Source organism: Nicotiana sylvestris, chromosome 3 (assembly GCF_000393655.2).
Source record: "Nicotiana sylvestris chromosome 3, ASM39365v2, whole genome shotgun sequence".
NCBI classification, from domain to species: Eukaryota; Viridiplantae; Streptophyta; class Magnoliopsida; order Solanales; family Solanaceae; genus Nicotiana; species Nicotiana sylvestris.
Genome location: NC_091059.1, coordinates 36720547 through 36726870, shown reverse-complemented (window position 1 = coordinate 36726870; position 6324 = coordinate 36720547).

Sequence of the window (6324 nt, the reverse complement as noted above, 5' to 3'; positions counted from 1 at the left end):
CCTCTTCTGAACCGGAACAAGAAAGAGCTCATAACCACTGCTTGTGAACAGCTCTCCTCAACTTAAGGCGCACCTACTCTTACTAGAAGTCTAGTCTCTCTCAGGTCCAGTTTCGATCTCTAACTAACTAACTTACAACATAGGCCGGAAGAGAGATATTCAGAAAACCCGATTTCCTGTCTTAAGAACCTGACTCAAAAGAGAAAAGAAGACCGGACTAAAAGAGATCTCACTTTCGACGATTGAACTTGACTTTTATATCCAGATTGGAACTGGACTTAAACGTCTTTGGATCCTGCTTAGGGCCGGCTTTCACTCCACTTTCACTTTCATATCAGGAACGTCGACTTGCACTTGCAATATAGAATTTGACTTTCCGGAATCCTTGCTCCTGGCTTATATTCACATAGGCCACTCATAAGAATAAGACGTTCAACTCCCTAAAACACGTGTAATTGAGAGAGTCATCATATCAGTGCCTTGGGGAAATGCCTACCTTCAGGAGAGGATTACCGAATGAGTTTCAAACCTGTCCTCTTCGCTTCCCAAGATATTTAGGGAAAGGGGCCTTGTCGGCCACCGCTTGCTGACGACGGAACGCATCGTCAATTAACGGGTCCTCGCCTTGGACTTAGTTGGAAAGGTAGGTGTTCGGCATGTCCCTTGCTTGCGAACTTCTTTAGTAGGGCGGAGGTGCCATTCCTCACGTTTACCGTTGTCCCCAGACTTCACTCTTTCAACACTTGTATACTTTCTAAAGAGTCAGGCATGCCCCTGTCCCTGTCTCCAAGTGTGTGATCCACCGATTCACTGAGTGACTTTTTCTTACCGCTGCGCTTACGTCCCTATCTCTTAAAGCCCTATCAGACTTCCCTTGCCGATTGAAGAAAGCCTTATATGGCTTCAAACAAGCGAGAAAGGCCCTTTCTATCTTATTAGTCAAGCGCGCTAGCTGCAATCAAAAAACAGCGCTAACGAGCAAGAAAACGGATGCGCTAAGGCGCAACTTCGCGCAGCTGCTGCGCCCTTGCTTCTTGCTTTCGAGCCGGAGCTTGCTGGGTAGTGAAGTGGTCCGTGAAGGTTAAATAAGACTTGTGTTAAGCAAGCAGAGTAGTCAAGCCAGAGAGGAAAAAAAAGCAAGAAGCAGTTTTCGTTCGATCGACGGAATCAATCGTACTTTCACTGCTGTGGACCGGCTTTCATAAAGCACCTTTGGGCAGCAGCAACTATTGGGATCCAATTTCGAGATCAATTCGACAATGAAACTCTTTAAGCAATGATCTTATCTATGTCATTTCTCTTGACGCGATACAAAAGACGACTTTCGAGAGTCACTTAGCCCCTTGACCTCTTCTCTCAAAAAAGACGCTGTGCGGGCAAGTCGATCAAAGTCAGAGCGGGGAGGGAATGTTTATTTACAGTTGTTGTAGTACGACTTTTCATTTCCTGTTCGGTCTTTCAATAAGTAGTCAGCTGCGGGCGTAGTCAGACTTAACATTGATTGAAGCAGCTGTTGGAGAGAAGGCACCAGTCAGACCTGCAAGCACCGGGTAGTATGCAGCGGCAGTTTTCAATCATACAATGTGTACTCTTAGTCTGACTTTTAGCGGTAGTCAGCTGTCCTCGTTCTCCTCTTTGAATTGCCCTATTGAGTAAGGGTCGGTGTTTGCAAAAATGTCGAGCCGACGGGGTCAGGTACCAGTAGTGACAATAGCAAAGGGGGGCTGGACACTAGTTGTGCGAGTGGAATGACCCAACTGGACCTAGTCAGCCCGAACCGTTTTGCGGTTCTAGAGGACCCTGAACAAGAAGAGGCAAAGATGCCAGATCTGGACACTGCTGAACCGGAAGAGATTGCTCAGGATGAGTGTTTGGGTAACAAAGCCGAGGAGGGTGTAGTCAAGGAGAGAACTCCCGAGGAGAGTGATTTGGCTCATAGAAGCGAGGATCTGGAAGAGAGGGTCAACTATGGCAGTGACTGAGGGGGACTTGTTCTGTGATAAACAAATGACTTCAAACAAGAACCTCAGGGCATCCAAAAGAGGTGAACCTGAGAAGAGCAGTAAGAGTAAGCGTTCAAGTACTGGTGCTATGACCAACAAGGTGGAAGATCCTCCCCTGGTTCGAATCACCCTGAATGAAGAGTGGGCGAACAAGATGCAAAACATATCATAAATGTTGAATTCTAAGAAAGAGGGGGGAGGGGGAAAGTAAAGGCCAAAGAACAAAAGACAAATAAGGGCTGCACAAGACGAAAAACCAGAGGTAGCGCTAAGGTGCGAGGGGAATGTAAAAACAACAATAGTTCCACATGAAGGTCCTTATATGGAATGTCAAAAAGATCGGTAAAGTCGAGAAGCAGAGAGAGGCCAAAGATTATATAAGAGCACAAGAGGCAGATTTGATTGGCTTGGTGGAAACCAAAGTGAGGAGTGGAAAGGCAGCCAGAATTACCAGATGCTTGGGAAAGAAGTAAAGTAAATCCATTACTGTGGAGAATGAGTAAATAAGTTTGACGAGTGTAAGGGCTAGTAAGACCTACCCGCTTTATTGAGCATTTTCATTCACTGAAGCAACTTGAACAAAATAAAAGTAAAAGAAAGAAATTCATTGACTTCGAAAAGGAGGTCAATTAAATGAGTACTAACTCTCTTCTATTACTTTGTTGTACCGGGTTAACAAGAGCTGACCCTCTTTATTCACTACAGTCCCGGAACAGAACAATCTTGTGTCATAAGAAAAGCTATTATCCAAATCGAATTTTTTTTTTTTTTTGATTGGCTTCATCCCGAACGTCCCATTACTGATGGGGAAATCTGTTCGGAAAGAGATATTTATTAAATAATAAAAGCGGCATTATCCCTAAACTTTAAGAACACACAAAGAAATCATGCAACACAACTTATTAACATCATCTGCAGGAACCATCCCTTCTTCAATGTCTATTGATACTAGCTTCTCAAATGTAAAATCACTAAAGATCCCCTTTATTTTACCATGTCTACTGAGGTCCCAAAGCAGATATTGCTATTAGTCCCAGCTCATTGATAAAGTTCTTAAAATCCCTTGCTCCAGGTTTTGACTGGTTCGAAAGGACGAGGAAGCAGATGTCTATTCAATAGAAGAAGTTGTTCGACCTTTCTTTAATTTAGTTTGAACCACCCGAAACAAAAGGAAAATCAGGCTAGGAGATGACTCGTAATCGATACGGCTGTTGGACCCTGGACCCACCCGGCCCGTATATTTCATAAGATGTGTTTCATTCGGGAGTATGAACTAGACTTTTTTCATTGCCCCACCCAAGGCAGATCGAACAAAAGATCTTCCCACTAATGCTTTCATTCTCCCGGCTATGATACTGGTAAAGAGCCCTCTTCATTCTCTCTGACATGGTTGTTGAGACACTCTAAGTAGTCATGGGAAAGATAAATGTCATCTGTGTGAAGGATATTGAGATAGCTTCTTCCTTCTCTGTGCGTGGGTTAGCCCTTGATCGGATAATTATTCTTATTTAAAAGTCAAAAAATAGAGTTCTTTTCACTTTAACAACTGTGTTTTTTCTAACAACTCGAAAGGCGATTCCCCCTACTATCTACAACTCCAGACGCGACAAGAGTGCTTATTCCCCAAAAAAAAGATTCATTCCCCTTCTCTTCCCGACGATCGGTAATTCTTTCTAACAGCTCCATCTGCCCATCTGAGAACGACGCCCTTCTTGCAAAAGCTCTTCTTACGCTAACCCTGTTCGTGGGATCTTTTATCCTTTCCTTCTTCCTAGGACAGTAAGAATGGAATTGCCTGAATGATATCAGTCAGAGCGCATTCCCTCACAGCTTCTTTTCTTCTCAAGCACTTGCTATTTCATCTTCTCTTAGATAGGCTATCTTCCGATTCAATGCCATCAAAATGTACTTAGCATGCCTACTTTTCCTTATTAGTTCAAATAGCCCTAGCTAGATTCTCAAGCTCTGATAAACCCGCAACAAGAACAGCCTTTATTTTATGCCGTGCCGAAAGGACTAAGAGCTCTTATTCCGCAGTCTTTAGCACATAGCAGTCGACGCAGTACTGATTCCTGGCGGTTCCGCTAATCTTCCTATAAATTCCATTCCTAAAAAACCCGGCAATCGTAGACTGCTTTGGTTTATCTAGTCTTGATAAATGAAAGGCACCCGCTCTTATTCCACACAGTAAAAGAAAAAGGCCGTCTTCTCAAAGTCCGTACCTGTACCGAAGAGACCAGACCTTGGGAAGGCATCACCTATGCTAGAAGGCTTAACAGTCCTCCTTATTAGCAGCCCAGATCTGTTTTGTGCTCGGCTTGATGCTATCTCAGATGTCCATTCAAAAAGAGCTATTGGGGGCAGCCCTACTAATTCGTATTCGTCTTTTAAGACAGGAGCTCCTAGGCAAACTCGGAAAAGAAGGAGTGGCTCCCGTCCCTAAACAAAGCACCAGTCAGCTTTTGCCTTCCTTCTAACATAAAATATACGGAGAGAGGAATCGGCATAATAAAGTAGGAAAATTTACTGAAGAAGTGCGGGAAATATTCTTAAAAGAGCTTCTTCGAAATTTCGTTATCTTTTTTAAGATAGAAAGCCGAATCACTAACAAAGGAATTTTCTTTCGGGATGTTGACAACGTCAAAACAAAAAGAGAAGTTTTTAGTGAATCGTCATTTTCTCACGATTGGGTGGGTGTGAAGTGTACTGAGGTTAAGGTACAATACCGAGCTCGAGATGTTAGAAGGTGCAAAATCAATGGGTGCAGGAGCTGCTATTGAATCCGGTCTTAGATGGTTGGAAGACAGAAGCAATAGCATGATAGGAATAGCAGGTTTAATAGAGATGACATCACAATAGGATGAAGACGAGACTTCTTATCTGCTTTCACGTGGAAATGGGATAATGTAAAAATGCCTTTGAAAGGCAACTAGTGAGAGGGATTACTTGCTAACGTATCCCTAAGGGCATATCGTCTAAGTCCAGGAGTTAGTGCATTGGATTCCTGGGCAACTGCATCTAGTAGAGTTGACTTAACACCAAGCAAATCTCCTTTCTAGTCTAGGACTTATAGCTTTGGAAATTAAATTAGTCCTGCAACTCCCCTAGCTGCACATGAATGCACAGAGAAGGCCCTCGCTCGGTTTCTTTGACATCGACTCGGTTGCTAGGAAGAATGCGGGCTTAGAGCCAATAGAACTAGTGTTCCTTCGTCACCCTCTAGCGTACCGAACTTGTGAAAAGCATGATTTAAGATATGCACGGACAAAAGTAGCTGCTTAGGTTGCATATATAAGAATAGGAATCGAATCCACAGCTATTGATATTGAATCCGCTGTTCTCACCTTAAAAGCTGGGTAAGCCAAGGGGGGACTTTGAACTGTTAAGAGGTGCCTAGCGCTTTCATCAATATGAAAGAGGAAGCTTCTGGGCTGTACCTGTACAACTAGGGATTGGAGGACGTTGAATAGTAAACTAAACGAAGATGAGGCTGTCTAATTGGCCGAACGGAAGATCGACATGAGAAGCCGATGTTCTTGGTACAGAATCCCATGCACATTTCTTAACTGTTTTGTTAGGCATTGGCATGAGCAAGAAAGCAGACAAGAGGAAATCAGAAGAATGGGGATTCGACCTATTTTTTCCCCTTCTTGTTTGCAAGAAAAAAAAAAAGTAACTGAACTAAACAGTAAAAAGGAGGCATAGTAGCAAAAATAGAAAGATGCCCATCCCATTGTATTTGGATTTGGAAAGAAAGAAGAAGATAGGCTCTTTATTCTTTTATAGAATATTTTCTTAAAGTTAAGTTAATCGGAAAATTGAAAATTGCATATAGTATATAAGAAAGGTATTCGCTCTGGCTTTTTAGGAAGAACACTGTTTGCAAGATCTGGTCTTAGTGAGAGAGTTGGGATTGAGCTTTCACTAATACTAATAGAAGAATTTTTAGTAAAGGGAGGAAAGAGCTAGGTCTCGTATAGAAGAAGGGGTTTTTTCGCTTTTCGACAGGAGATGATACATAAGTACTCTTGATCTTCTATCTGTATTCGTTGCTCTTAGCCTTGTTAGAATCCAATGTTAGGAGGAAGAATTCAATAGGCATCCCAATATCCATTTTCTTAGATAGATAAGAGATCTCAGGTATTCGCCTACGAGGTCTTCACATAATAGGTTGAAAAAATCCTTATTAGGAAGAATACTTGGACAAATCCCCGGTATTATAGAAGTAGCTAGCAAGTCTAGGCACCTGATGCATGTGAGGGTAAGGGAAGTAAGTCTTTTTGGCACGTATGAGTAGCTGTCACGAATCGAAGTTTCAAAA